The sequence below is a fragment of the Schistocerca americana genome, chromosome 11, assembly GCF_021461395.2.
Source record: "Schistocerca americana isolate TAMUIC-IGC-003095 chromosome 11, iqSchAmer2.1, whole genome shotgun sequence".
In the NCBI taxonomy this organism is placed as follows: domain Eukaryota; kingdom Metazoa; phylum Arthropoda; class Insecta; order Orthoptera; family Acrididae; genus Schistocerca; species Schistocerca americana.
Window position 1 is genome coordinate 164,611,560 of NC_060129.1, and position 15,031 is coordinate 164,626,590.

Here is a 15,031-nt window from a genome sequence, read left to right on the forward strand (position 1 = left end):
CCACAAATGCGGAATCGATCTGAAATCCCTTGTCAATAGCACTCAACACTTCATGTGAATAAAGAAGTAGTTGTATTTCACAGGAACGATGTTTTTTAAACCTATGCTGACTGTGTGTCAATAGACCGTTTTCTTCGACGTAATTCATAATGTTCGAGCACAATATATGTAATCCTACTGCATATCGGCGTTAACGATATGGGCCTGTAATTTAGTGTATTACTCCTACTACCTTACTTGAATATTGGTGTGACCTGTGCAACTTTCCAGTCTTTGGGTACGGATCTTTCGTCGAGCGAACGGTTGTGTGTGATTGTTAAGTATGGAGCTAATGGGTCAGCATACTCCGAAAGGAATCTAATTGGTATACAGTCTGGACCAGAAGACTTCCTTTTATTAACTGATTTAGGTTGCTTCACTACTCCGAGGATATTTACTTCTACGTTACTCATGTTGGCAGCTGTTCTCGATTCGAATTCTGGAATATTTATTTCATCTTCTTTTGTGAAGGCATTTCGGAAGGCTGTGTTTAGTAACTCTGCTTTGGCAGCACTGTCTTCGATAGTATCTCCATTTTTATCGCGCAGAGAAGGCATTGATTGTTTCTTACCGCCAACATACTTCACGTACGATCAGAATCTCTTTGGATTTTCTGCCAAGTTTCGAGACAAAGTTTTATTGTGGAACTGTTATAGGCATCTCGCATTCACGTCCGCGTTAAATTTCGTGCTTCCGTAAAAGATCGCCAATCTTGGGGATTTTGCGTCTGTTTAAATTTGGGATGTTTGTTTCGTTGTTTCTGCAACAGTGTTCTAACCCGTTTTGTGTACCGAGGAGGATCAGCTCCGTCGTTTGTTAATTTATTTGATATAAATCTCTCAATAGCTGCAGATACTATTTCTTTAAATTTAAGCCACATCTGGTCTACACTTACATTATTAATTTTTCGCTATTCAGATCTTGGGGTGGATAGATAGATAAGACAATGAACGCTTTCAGCTTTACTGCCTTGGAAATAATTGTTGAAAGATTCCTAGCACTTCTGCTGTTGTCCTTCATGGTAACTAAAAGTGACCCAACTTTCTCTACAAGCAAACTGTGGCACTCGTCTGCGGTTGCTTAACAGCTATTTATCCGAGTTGGCAAAATAATTCAAGTACAGCAACAATTTACACAATTTTGTCAATGGTATTCTCGTTCACATAATCGTTCACTTCGAATTTCAATATACCTTCAATAAACGTCTTCCCATTTAACTTTTTCCATTCTTCTCCACATCCACATCGCTGGTGCCTCCAAGCTTCTTCCATCTTCCTTCATCAATCTCCCAGTCTCCGCACCATACAGTGCAACGATCCAAATGTAACATTTGGCAAGTCTTTTCCTCAGATCTTTGTTTAGTGATCCGCAAAGTAAGTTCTGTTTCCTCTTGAATCCTTCTTTTGCCATTGCAATTATTTTCCTAATTTCTGTTGAGCAATATATATCATCCATTATGACACTTCGTAAGTAATTGAAGTTATTCACTTGCTCTATTTCCTCTCTCCCTATTTTCATGTGACATTTTCTCCCCTTTCCTCCAATTACCACGCTTTTCGTTTTCTTCTTGTTATTCTTCATTCCACATTCTTCTAATGTTGTGTTTAGATCATCTAACATTTGTTCCATCTCTCTTGCTCTCTCTGCCATCACAACCATGTCGTCTGCAACCCTTATACACTCCATCCTCCGACAACCTATACAAACTCCTCTCCTTCTATCAAAACGTTCATTAATAATTTGCTCCAGATAGATATTGAACAATGTTGGTGATAAATAATAAGTATTAAGAAGAGTTGGAGAAGAAAGAAACATGCCAAAAGTCACCATATAAAGATAACGGAACTGGATTGGACATTGTTTGAAGAGGGACTGTTTATTGAAGGAATGAATAGAAGAAATGGTGGAGGGAAAAAGGGGAAAATGAAAAATAAGATATCAAATGCTGGGCAGTATCAAAGGAGAAAAATATTCGAAAATGAAAATACTGGCTATGGACAGACAAAAGTGGAAGAGGCCTAACTAACCCACTACAAGACCTGCCGTAAGGCAGAATACCATGCTACTACTTCAATAAACGTACATTTCTGATAATTTTCGGAACCTATGAATGTAGTGCATAACATATTTCATAGTAAATCGGCGTTTGTGATGTAAGCTGAATTCACTCATGCAACTGAAGTGACGCTACGGACAGTGGCATCCTGTACTGGAACCGCAGTTGCACGTGTAAACGCCAAATTTTCACTCAAGCTATGTAATTTTTGTCACTCAGTTCAACTCATTCTCCGATTTCGTATGCATAAAACTGAGGAACCTCTCACAAGCAGAGAACATTCTTCGTTTTTTGAAGTGAGCTCTGCAGCACACTTAGAGTTGAGTAAATTCTGTTGAGGAGTTTATAGCGTCCCCAGTGCCATATTACGAAAAGACTTAAAAACAATATTTATAAAGAAGACATGCCCGTCGGCCGTCGTAATTTAATATATATATTATTATTGTTATTATTATTTTTTGATTGTTGCCGACTTACGTGGTGGGCCTTAATAAAAATGATATTTAAGTTGAACAATGTAATAAACTTTTCATATTAATTTCCTCGGCTAGTCAGTTCACTTTAAAGCAAGAAATCTTTAGTTATTAATTAAAATTGCGGCCCACACACGCGCGAGAGTATTTTTCTTACCTCCGTTAACCATTGTATTGCAGTCGGAGTCCTGGCTCTGGCTCTCGGCTATGGTACTGAAAATAAGAATCTTAAAGCTAAGTATTTTCTGCAACGTCGGGCGGCTGTGGAGAAAAATTAATATTATGCTAATAGCGGGCGAGTTTTCAGCTTCCGCTAATTTTTCATAAGTTAATATCGCCACGTAATGGCGTCGTTGGCTGCATCGGCCGCTGCGATTGTTGAGCTGTAAATTACTTGAATGCAGGTTAATTCAAGGAAGGCGGACATGAACTCGAAAGATGTCCGTCGATACACAATAAAGACAAGAGAAGAAGTAATGAAGACGACTAAAAAATTAACAAAAGAGTGTATCTTGTCACCTCTTTAGATCACTTTGCCATAAATTATTTCTTTGCATTTGAAACTTGGACAGAGAAATTATTATTTTACGGCTACATGAAAAAAAATCTCTTACAACTTATGAATGTCTTCTTTATAAATATTGTTTTTAAGTCTTTTCGTAATAATATGGCACTGGGGACGCTATAAGTTTTACCGACTTCTTGGTAGTAATGGCAGAATTTGTGTTGCTTCGAAGGCAAAAAAGGTATATGTAGCCCAAAGAAATGTCGAAGAGAGAAAATGTAGAAATTTATACGGGTTTAACAATAAAAACATTATTTGCCTGGCGAAATCTGGAAAGAAGAGGGGGCGACCTTTGAAACGAGGTGAAAATAAAACGCTTCTATTGCTGTTTTGCAGACCCAAGTTTTCAGACTGATGTACGAGAAACCGTAGGTATACAGCAGACAACTGTGTCACTGACGTTTCCAGATGTTCGTCCTCATGTCTTCTCACAGCATAAATGTTATATTTTGCTGCGTTGGAAATAAGTAGGCGGATCAGAAAAATTAACAGTCGGTTTATTTCAAACATAGCGATCTGTTTCTCGTAACGAACCACACGGGCGACGGCTTAAGTCCTTGACACGCGAGCAGACCATTCTGCGTCGTATTTAACCGAAATTATCTTCGAGTTAGAAAACTCTGGCAGATTTCCTGTCTGGAATAAATGAAAATGTCATGTAATCTTAAAACTTCGTTCGCACAACGTGTTCACCTAACTTAAGTTCAAAATGGCTCTGAGCACTATGGGACTTAACATGTGAGGTCATCAGTCCCCTATAACTTAGAACTACTTAAACCTAAGTAACCTAAACACATCACACACATCCATGCCCGAGGCAGGATTCGAACCTGCGACCGTAACAGTCACGCGGTTCCGCACTGAAGCGCCTAGAACCGCTCGGGCACTGCGGCCGGCACCTAACTTAAGTACAAGAATGTTTCCCGCTTGTCGAAAATTCGGTTACATCTCAAGAAAATAAATACATTTTCGTGAACTGTCCGTAATGGTCTTAATAGTAACACACATAAAAGTAAAACGTAAATGTAGTGTAACTCTTCCAGAACACACTGATGCCAGTTCCATATTTGTACACTGAATAGTTTGCCTGTTTGAGCGAGTTGACTGAAATGAAATGAAACACTGCGCGTGCGCTGTGTGCCGGACACGGCAGAGCGGACACACCGAGGACATCGTCAAGAAGGTGGGGAGGCAGAGAGAAGGCATTCCCTCGTCAGAGAATATGCTTCGAATTTTTTTATTCATGCGAAATAGAGAACTTTCTCAGAGAATGTTCTTTCGCTGTGACAATCTTCTCCAGAGAACGTTCTCTTTTTTATACACACGACCCATTTGTAATAGCTTTTCCAGTAGGAAATTGACAACTGGAGACGTTTTGCCATTGACTATCCAAAATGTCATGAAGTCTTTGAGATATTTGATCTCTATATTTATAGCACTCGTTTTTGTCTTTCCACAAACAAGGTTGCTTCTCGTACATTTCATGAAAATGTACAGTTGTTGTTAACGACCACTATTTATACAGTTTCTAGCATCGCAAAAAGCACACACACACAACAAGATTACAAACACGAGAACCAAAATACAGCGGTGGTACTTCGAAATTCAGTCAAACGGTGGCAGTTGAATGACGCTATTCGGTGGTGGGGTAAGGAAAGTGGCGTCACAAATTACAAGCGAGTTGAACTCAGGCCATTGTGCATGGATTAAAGTTGGAAATGATACACTTAAACTAGTAGAACAATTTTCGTATTTGGGCAGCAAAGTAACAGTTTACAACTGAAATAGAGAGGATACAAAATGTGGACCAGCAATGGCAACAAAAGCGTTTCTGAAGAAGAGAAATTTGTTAACATCCAATATAGACGTAGCAGTTAGGAAAACTTTATCAAAAATAATATATGTAGTGTAGCCAGGTCTGGAAGTGAAGAGTGGGTCATGAAAAGTTTAGCGAGAAGTCAACAGAAGCCATCTTTGCGTGGCCATCCTCCGCAGCAAACACATACATATTTGTTTTGTAAATAAAACCGCCTTTTCTTGCTGCAACTATAATTTATTTCTCCCACACGCGGTTCACCTTTTTTTTACACTAAGGCATCCACAGTGGGATAGTTTGTTGGTGTGGTGTCTAGAATATCTGCATAATTGGTTCGCTAGACAAACAACACACAAATAGTATTCATGAGTTTTATTACAAAAAGAAAATTACAATACGTAACTTTTGCAATTATACAGATGGGTCGCAAGCAAAGGCGACATACGAAATGAGCAGTCTTCTTCAGTACCGACAATTCCTAGTCTGTGATACATAGAGAGTGCAAGCGAAATGACGAAAGTTGAGGCTGGTAATCTTGAAGCTGCTATTGAACTGGGGGTCACCATTCGGCCGCGGCGCTCATGTCCTCTTCACGCAGAGGCCGCTGCGGCCGCATTGTCGTCCTGGAGGGGACATCCGGTCAGCGTGCGATTGGCTGACTGCTTCTCACAGCCATCTCTTCTCTATCGTTCCAGATTGGTGTGCCGGCGCTTGTCTTTACACGGTACCAGCTGGCATCTGCGTTTCCTTGCCTGCAGGTCGCACTACCACTTCATTTCCGAAAAATAAGAACAGTTTTATATTCCGAACTTTTTCTTTCAAACTGTCATTTTTGTGGACGCTATTACTCTTTTGCCACTGTTGTTGTTGATGTGGTCTTCAGTCCAGAGACTGGTTTGATGCAGTTCTCCATGCAACTCTATCCTCCCAGTACTTCATCTCCCAGTACTTACTGCAACCTACATTCTTCTGAATCTGCTTAGTGTATTCATCTCTTGGTCTCCCTCTACGATTTTTACCCTCCACACCGCCCTCCAATACTAAATTGATGATCCCTCGATGCCTCAGAATATGCCCTGCCAACCGATTTCTTCTAGTCAAGTTGTGCCACAGATTTCTCTTCTCTCCAATTCTATTCAATACCTCCTCATTAGTTATGTGATCTACCCATCTAATCTTCAGCATTCTTCTGTAGCACCACATTTCGAAAGCTTCTATTCTCTTCTTGTCCAAACTATTTATCGTCCACGTTTCACTTGCATACATGGCCACACTCCATACAAATACTTTCAGAAACGACTTCCTGGCACTTAAATCTATACTCGATGTTAACAAATTTCTCTTCTTCAGAAACGATTTCCTTGCCATTGACAGCCTACATTTATTTTATATCCCTTCTACTTCGACCATCATCTGTTATTTTGCCCCCCAAATAGCAAAGCTCATTTACTACTTTCAGCGTCTCACTTCCGAATCTGATTCCCGCAGCATCGCCCGATTTAATTCGATTACATTTTAATTCTTACACCAAATTTTTCTTTTGTTTCCTTTACTGCTTGCTCAATATACAAATTGAATAACATCGGGGATAGGCTACAACCCTGTCTCACTCCCTTCCCAACCACTGCTTCCCTTTCATGCCCCTCGACTCTTATAACTGCCATCTGGTTTCTGCACAAATTGTAAATAGCCTTTCGCTCCTTGTATTTGACCCCTGCCACCTTCAGAATTTCAAAGAGAGTGTTCCAGTCAACATTGTCAAAAGCTTTCTCTAAGTCTTTCTCTAAGCCTTTCCTTAATCTATTTTCTAAGATAAGTCGTAGGGTCAGTATTGCCTCACGTGTTCCAACATTTCCGACAACTAGAGGGAATAAACAAAGAACTGTTTCACTGATGGTCAAATGTACAACATTCAAACATTATTATAAGGAATGTCCTACAGAAATTGTTATGAGATGTAGTACGGCAAGACACATGTCATTTCAGCATATTACAAGTCCTCCTTGATGGAAATTGTCTGTGACATCAAGCACTGCCGAGATTTTATTTTCTCTGCTAGGCACATCAGAATTCCATCTACAAGAATTGAGCCGTCGATGTGAAGTTAATCAAAAAAAAGTGTATGTATAGTTTTTCACCGGAGCAAACAAGCTGGAAAGCACGGGCAAAAGAGAATTCTATCTGGTGTAACCTATAGTCCTCTTGCAGGTCTTTTAACGTGACGCCACTGCAGCTACTTATACGTTCCTAACATTCCCCAGTTACCTAATCGGAAAGTCGAGACCCGAAGTTTAACGTGGAATCCGAACCACATGCCTTTCGTGGCCACTCCAACATCTGTGAGAAGTGAATGTCCAGTTAAAAATCATAGTGGAAAAGTTGTGGTCTGAACGGGATTCGATCCCACGCCATTTGGATCACAAAGTGCGCGCTTTGCCACAAGACCATTTTTGTTTCAGAAAGCAAAACAAAAAAGAATATGACCATTAGACCTCACACACGTAGTGGAGACGGTAGCTGTGTCACCTGTTGAGATAATCCTCGACGTCGGTAATTAGTGTTCTGTTCATAAATTTCCCCTCATTGCTACTGAGAAGCCACGGAAAAATGGCAGCCGACATACAAGGAAAATTTTGGACCAGTGCTAAGGAGAGATGGAGATGCAATTCCATGTAAAGTGCACAATTTCCACGCATGTCACGCTTCCATGCAAATTGAGACACTTAAATTCTTCCTCCGCTGCACGATTTTGCATACTCCGTCAAGAACAGTGCGCTCGCCGTGCAAAATAATCCTCACTGAATGCCGAATGTTAGGTGCAGAAACTATAAACTAATAACACAGCGTTCATAGGCAATGTCCGCTACGGCGTGTTTTCTTCCGTTTCCTCTGTTATAAACGATTCTACCCATATACAAGCCGGCCGTTGTAGCCGAGCGGTTTTAGGCGCTTCAGTGTGGAACCGCGCGACCGCTACGGTCGCAGGTTCGAATTCTGCCTCGGGGATGGATGTGTGTGATGTCCTTAGGTTAGTTAGGTTTAAGTAGTTCTAAGTTCTAGGGGACTGATGAACTCAGATGTTAAGTCCCATAGTGCTCAGAGCCGTTTGAACCATTTGAAGCCATATACAAGCGAATGGTAGTGAATTTTCTGCAAATGCTCATTCGCACATGTTCACTTACATTCGCTCCATTGTAAACCAGGCCTTAGGTGTTTAAAATTGGTGTCTGTGAACTTCGGATAATTCCGCTATGCGGCGCTACGTGAGTGATTCGCTGAGACGCGAGCTAGGCGGGCAGAGCTGTACAAACCGTTGTTATAAGCTGTTCTTCGCGAGGAAAAAATGATTAACTTCAACATTTTGTACAAAATACTTGCAGTGCCTCTTAGCAGCTAACATTTCGGCAGTGCGTTTCTTTCGTTGTTATCTTCCTGTGTAAAAAATTTTCAGGCTAGGTTTCGATGTCTTGTTACACCAGTCCCTTGCGGGACAGTTTTTGTCGAGCCACAGACGAAATGTTCTGTATACGTGAATCTTGCAACGAGGTAACGTCATGTGAAGCAAGGTATTTGTTCCACAACACGGTTAGAATCTGTCCCGTTTTTAACCAAATGACGTCACAAGATGCACGATATCCCCATCTGTCAAAGCCTATGTTAGTGAGTCATGCTTCATTATTTCGCATCACTATTTTCTTTCCATCGTATGTTGAAAGATAAGTTTTGAATTTCAATTATTTTGTTACACTTAAAACATGGCAGTAATATTCATTAATGCTTCTTTAACCAAGGTTTAGTATAACTTTTATTAAAATGTAGTACACGATTTCAGTGTTTTTAATGGTTATCTCTCTAAGATTAACCATGCCATTTTCGTGATTAATTACCTAAGTAATAAGCACACATCTTTCACTTTACCAATTGGTGGTATGCTGAAATGTCAAAATGTGTGAAATCTTATGGTACTTAACTGCTAAGGTCATCAGTCCCTAAGCTTGCACACTACTTAACCTAAATTATCCTAAGGACAAACACACACACACCCATGCCCCAGGGAGGACTCGAACCTCCGCCGGGACCAGCCACACAATCCATGACTGCAGCACCTTAGACCGCTCGGCTAATCCCGGACGGCGCTGAAATGTCACTTCGACCAAGTATGTTAGATATTTTCAATTCTGCTTTAACATATAAAACCAGCTTTTTTTTTTAAAGTGACAAAATTATTGAATATTTAAAGTATGCTCAAGATTCAGTTCCAACCCATGGAAATACTATTTGGGAAAAATATAATAAAATTCTGGAAAATACCTGGAAAAAATCATGGAAATTTAATCTGACAGTAGAGCAGCCGTATGTGAGATAACCTACAGAAGCTCTTCATTCCCAGTCCATTTCTGGCACATGAATATTCCTGAGTGGAACATGGTTGTCTTATCGATAACGTATACTGTCTGGAAACCTCTGATTCTCACTGAGTCTCGAGATAAGAAACGGCAGGTGCTCTGACAAATGGCTCTGAACACTATGAGACTCAACATCTTAGGTCATAAGTCCCCTAGAACTTAGAACTACTTAAACCTAACTAACCTAAGGACATAACACACACCCATGCCCGAGGCGGGATTCGAACCTGCGACGGTAGCAGTCCCGCGGTTCCGGACTGCAGCGCCAGAACCGCACGGCCACCGCGGCCGGCGGTGCTCTGACAGCTTTAGTGAGCAGTTCACACTATGTCTGAGACTGTCTGGGCTCATCTAATCCTCGATCTCTTGCCTTGCCCTTGGCTGATAACCTCTCGACCCTAACTGCGGGAAGGGGTGATCTACTAATTCTATCACAAGTGTTGGATTCTGTTACAGTGGGTAAAACGACTCACGTGACTGTGATGTGGCAGCACAGAGGACTCAAACTGGCCTGCCCACCACACCAACTCAATTAAAAGCAATCGTATTATCTTCTATGGTAGACACATAAAACCTATAATGGTTTTCCAAGAAGAATTTCTGCTGTGCAAATCGACATTTCACTTCCCTTCTCAATGATTCTACTATAGACATAAGCTGTTTACCAGCAGAGGTCGCACGACCTTCTGCTTTTCCTAGCTGAGTGCTTGCAGATTAGAGAACCATTTCCTAGATATTTGTCTTATCGTTAACATCATTTACTCTCTCATTCACCATAACAAAAGCCTCAAACCATATTTGTAATTTTCCCTCATTGGCTTTTAACTCACCACAGATCTAATCGTCTATAAACGAAATCCTATTATTTAGAGCACTATTACAGGTTTCAAACACACTACAGAAATAAGCATTGTTAGGTGCCAGGACATGGGTACTTACACGTTAGCTTGTGAACATTGTTGTTGTTGTTGTTGTTGTGGTCTTCAGTCCTGAGACTGGTTTGATGCAGCTCTCCATGCTACTCTATCCTGTGCAAGCTTCTTCATCTCCCAGTACCTACTGCAGCCTACATCCTCCTGAATCTGCTTAGTGTATTCATGTCTTAGTCTTCCTCTACGATTTTTACCCTCCACGCTGCCCTCCAATACTAAATTGGTGATCCCTCGATGTCTCAGACCATGTCCTACCAACCGATCCCTTCTTCTAGTCAAGTTGTGCCACAAACTCCTCTTCTCCCCAATTCTATTCAATACCTCCTCATTAGTTATGTGATCTACCCATCTAATCTTCAGCATTCTTCTGTAGCACCACATTTCGAAAGCTTCTATTCTCTTCCTGTCCAAACTGGTTATCGTCCATGTTTCACTTCCATACATGGCTACAATCCATACAAATACCTTCAGAAACAACTTCCTGACATTTAAATCTATACTCGATGTTAACAAATTTCTCTTCTTCAGAAATGCTTTCCTTGCCATTGCCAGTCTACATTTTATATCTTCTCTACTTGGACCATCATCAGTTATTTTGCTCCCCAAATAGCAAAACACCTTTACTACTTTAAGTGTCTCGTTTCCTAATCTAATTCCCTCAGCATCACCCGACTTAATTCGAATACATTCCAATATCCTAGTTTTGCTTTTGTTGATGTTCATCTTATACCCTCCTTTCAAGTCACTGTCCATTCGGTTCAACTGCTCTTCCAAGTCCTTTGCTGTCTGTGACAGAATTACAATGTCATCGGCGAACCTCAAAGTTTTTATTTCTTCTCCATGGATTTTAATACCTACTCTGAATTTATTTTTTGTTTCCTTTACTGCTTGCTCGATATACAGATTGAATAACATCGGGTACAGGCTACAACCCTGTCTCACTCCCTTCCCAACCACTGCTTCCCTTTCATTTACGAACATTAGTATTAATAGTAAAGGGACTGTTAAGGGCATCATATCATGACTCTGTTGAATTATGATAAATATGAGGCACTCTCGAGCAGTATTCCCTGCATCTCTGCATGATTAAGTCACTAACTTAAAGCGTTGGTGAAAAACGTCGGAAGCTGGCCGTAGCTCGCCGGGCCGCCGTGGGCGGCAGGCAGCGGCCACCGGAAACGCGGGACAATGCGGCTCTTTTGGGGGTAGCCCGGCATCGGGAGCCACCTGTGCTGGGCAACACGTGGCGAAGACGGGAGTTTCGTTTGCCTAGGGGCCTTATGACCTACTCGATCATTGGCTAGATCTCAGAAAAGCCGTTGGAGGGATTTCGGCGATGACAGAGCGTTCGACATTGGCCGAAACGGGGTATTATTCTTCCGCCGCGTTTTCGTACGCGTGTGACACGGGAGAATTGTGGAGAGAGAGGACTTCGCCTTCAGCCATCGAGCGGTACGGACTTGGAGACGACGTCTTCGCCATCGTCTTCGAAGACGACAAGAAGAAGGCACCGGTTGGTAGGACATGTCCTGAGTCATCAAGCGAGCACAAATTTAGTATTGGAGGGCACCGTGGAGGGTAAAAATCGTAGAGGGAGACCAAGAGATGAATACACTAAGCACAGGCTCATGCAAGAATTGCGCACGGCGGGCGGCCCCGCGCCCCGCGAGCGCCAGGCAGTGTAGTTCAGCGCCCCGTCCGCGACCGTGTGTCGCTAGTGTCGCCATAGGACAGAGAGAGAGAGAGAGAGAGAGAGAGAGAGAGAGAGAGAGAGAGAGCTGCGGAGCGAGTGAAACCGCACACCACTGCTCTGCGCTGGACTGTCCCGCAGTCAGATCCAACCTTCGACCATAAATCTAGTATCTATGGTCGAAGGATCCAACGCAAACAAAATAACAGAGGAAGCGCACCTCTGTAAAAGAGGCCCATGAGCGGTAAAACGAGCAAACCATTTACCGTTTAGGTAACAACTAGTGTTCGTGTGGCAGAATTACTATGCAAAGTCCGCAGCTCGTGGTCGTACGGCAGCGTTCTCGCTTCCCGCGCCCGGGTTCCCGGTTTCGATTCCCGACGGGGTCGGGGGTTTTCTCTGCCTCGTGATGACTGGGTGTTGTGTGATGTCCTTAGGTTAGTTAGGTTTAAGTAGTTCTAAGTTCTAGGGGACTGATGACCATAGACGTTAGGTCCCATAGTGCTCAGAGCCATTTGAACCATTTTTTACTACGCAAAGCTTTAGACAACAATATCCAAAAGAAGAATCGAAGAACATCTTAGTTGTTTTCTGACCCACAGATTCATTCTATTAGTACTGCACATGCACACTCGTCATATATACAATAGGCGTCTTCTGAAAAATATATCAGTTTCTTAAATGAACTAGATTCACAAATATTCTATTATAGAAATAACTTTACGAAAGGGATATAAAGTCTCATTCTTACTGTTAGCAGTTACAAGTAAATATTTTCTGTTATAGTTCGGTATACATCTCTTTGTACCCCTTTTCAGAGTTTAGAAATCGGATCCTTAGTTTGCTGTTTTGTACGTAATAATTTTAACCGACCAAGTTTGAAAACTTATTAAAAATAGATTTAAGGTTATAAAGCTCTTTAATTCTTACAGTCAACATTGTTAAAGAAGACAATTAACATTTTACACTTTTTTCTTTTTCGACGAAACGGTTTTCTCAATGTTTGGTACAATATTCCCTGAGACTGATAACCTCAAAGAATTAGTGAAATTTTTATCGCCAAGTAATGAACGGTTCTTAGTTTTAGCAAGCTTTAAAAGAGAGAAAAAGCGCTCACAGATATACGTGGAACCAAACATTGAAAGAACTTAGGCCGCGTGCTTGTGCAAGAGAGGATATTTCTCTCACGGAAGACAGCTGTAAAAGTCATCCAAAGTTTTACACATAGGAAAGCGGTCCTTCAGGCGGATATCGCACTGCAGGTCAATCAGCTCTAGTTGAAGCACTTGTGAGACGTCCTCTGCCGAAGTGAAAACGGGCTAACAAATATATTTAAGGCCGATTGAAGTTCACTTGTCTCCAAAAATCTGTTTTCAAACCGTTCTTGTAATTCGCAAATGATTGCAACATAATCTGAAAAATCCAATTCTTCTGTAATGCTGTCTAGTGCAGGAAAGTGTTCACAGTTCTTCTCGCGCAATTGTTTTTCCCACAAAATAAGTATTTTTTTTTCCTTTTTTTTTTTTTTTTTTTAAAAAAAAGCTTGAATCGTCTGCACTAATTCAACTACATAGTGATTTTCGCGTTGGAGTGAATTGTTCAAAGTATTTAAATGACCAGTAAGGGCACTCAAAAACGCCAAATTCGGCACCCACTAAGGATCACAAAGTAATTCTTCTGGACGTCCTTTCATATCCAAAAAGATATTTATTTCGCCCCTCAAGGAGAAAAACCGACGAAGCACCTTTCCTCTGCTCAGCCATCTTACTTCGGTGTGGTAGGGGATGCCCGGCTATTCTGCTTCGATATCAGCCAGAAATTCTTTAAATTGGCGACGTGTGTGTCCCGGCCGGCCGTAACCCAGGAATCCAGTGCCTATCCCTCATAGCGCAGGGGCTCCATCCCTTGTTACACTGATCAGGCGTTCCCATTTTAAACCCGTTGACTCTAACACGTTTCCCACGGCTAGAAATACCCAAACCCGTGGTTGTGTCTTCTAATGGTATAAGATCGAGAAATTCTTCGGTGACACGCAGGTTGTCGTCGATACCTCGAATGAATATGACGAGCTGAGACATGTCCGCAACGTCCGCGGACTCGTCAAGAGCGATAGAAAGTGAAATGAAGTTCGCCGCTCTCTCCATTAATTGCTGCTCCACATCTGAGACCATATCTTCGACTCTGAGCAACAGCTTGAGGCGAAAGAGCTATTTTTTCAAATTTTTCCGTGAGGTCTGGTGGACAAATACAAGCCGCCGAGTCCACCAGGCAGTCCTTGATGAGATTCGCAGCCAGCCGGTGTGGCCAAGCGGTTCTGGGCGCTTCAGTCTGGACCTGCGCTACCGCTCCGGTCGCAGGTTCGAAACCTGCCTCGGGCATGGATGTGTGTGATGTCCTTAGGTTAGTTAGGTTTAAGTGGTTCTAAGTTCTACGGGACTGATGACCTCAGATGTTAAGTCCCATAGTGCTCACAAGGCAACCTCCCCATCGCACCACCCTCAGATTTAGTTATAAGTTGGCACAATGGATAGGCCTTGATAAACTGAACACAGATCAATTGAGAAAACAGGAAGAAGTTGTGTGGAACTGTGAAAAAATAAGCAAAATATACAAACTGAGTAGTCCATGGGCCACATAGGCAACATCATGGAGAACGTAAGCTTAGGAGCGCCGTGGTCCTGTGGTAGCGTGACCAGATGCAGAACAAGAAGTCCTCGGTTCAAGTCTTCCCTCGAGTGAAAGTTTTACTTTCTTTTTTTTTTTTTTGCATAGTTATTATCTTTCCGTTCGTTCATTGAGGTCTCTGTTCACTGTAATAAGTTTAGTGTCTGTGTTTTGCGACCGCACCGCAAAACCGTGCGATTAGTAGACGAAAGGACATGCCTCTCCAATGGAAACCGAAAACATTTGATCGCAAGGTCATAGGTAAACAGATTCCTCCGCAGGAAAACACGTCTGATATATTCTATACGACACTGGTGACGGCATGTGCGTCACATGACAGGAATATGTTGTCGACCCACCTAACTTGTGCACTTGGCGAATGGGTAAAAA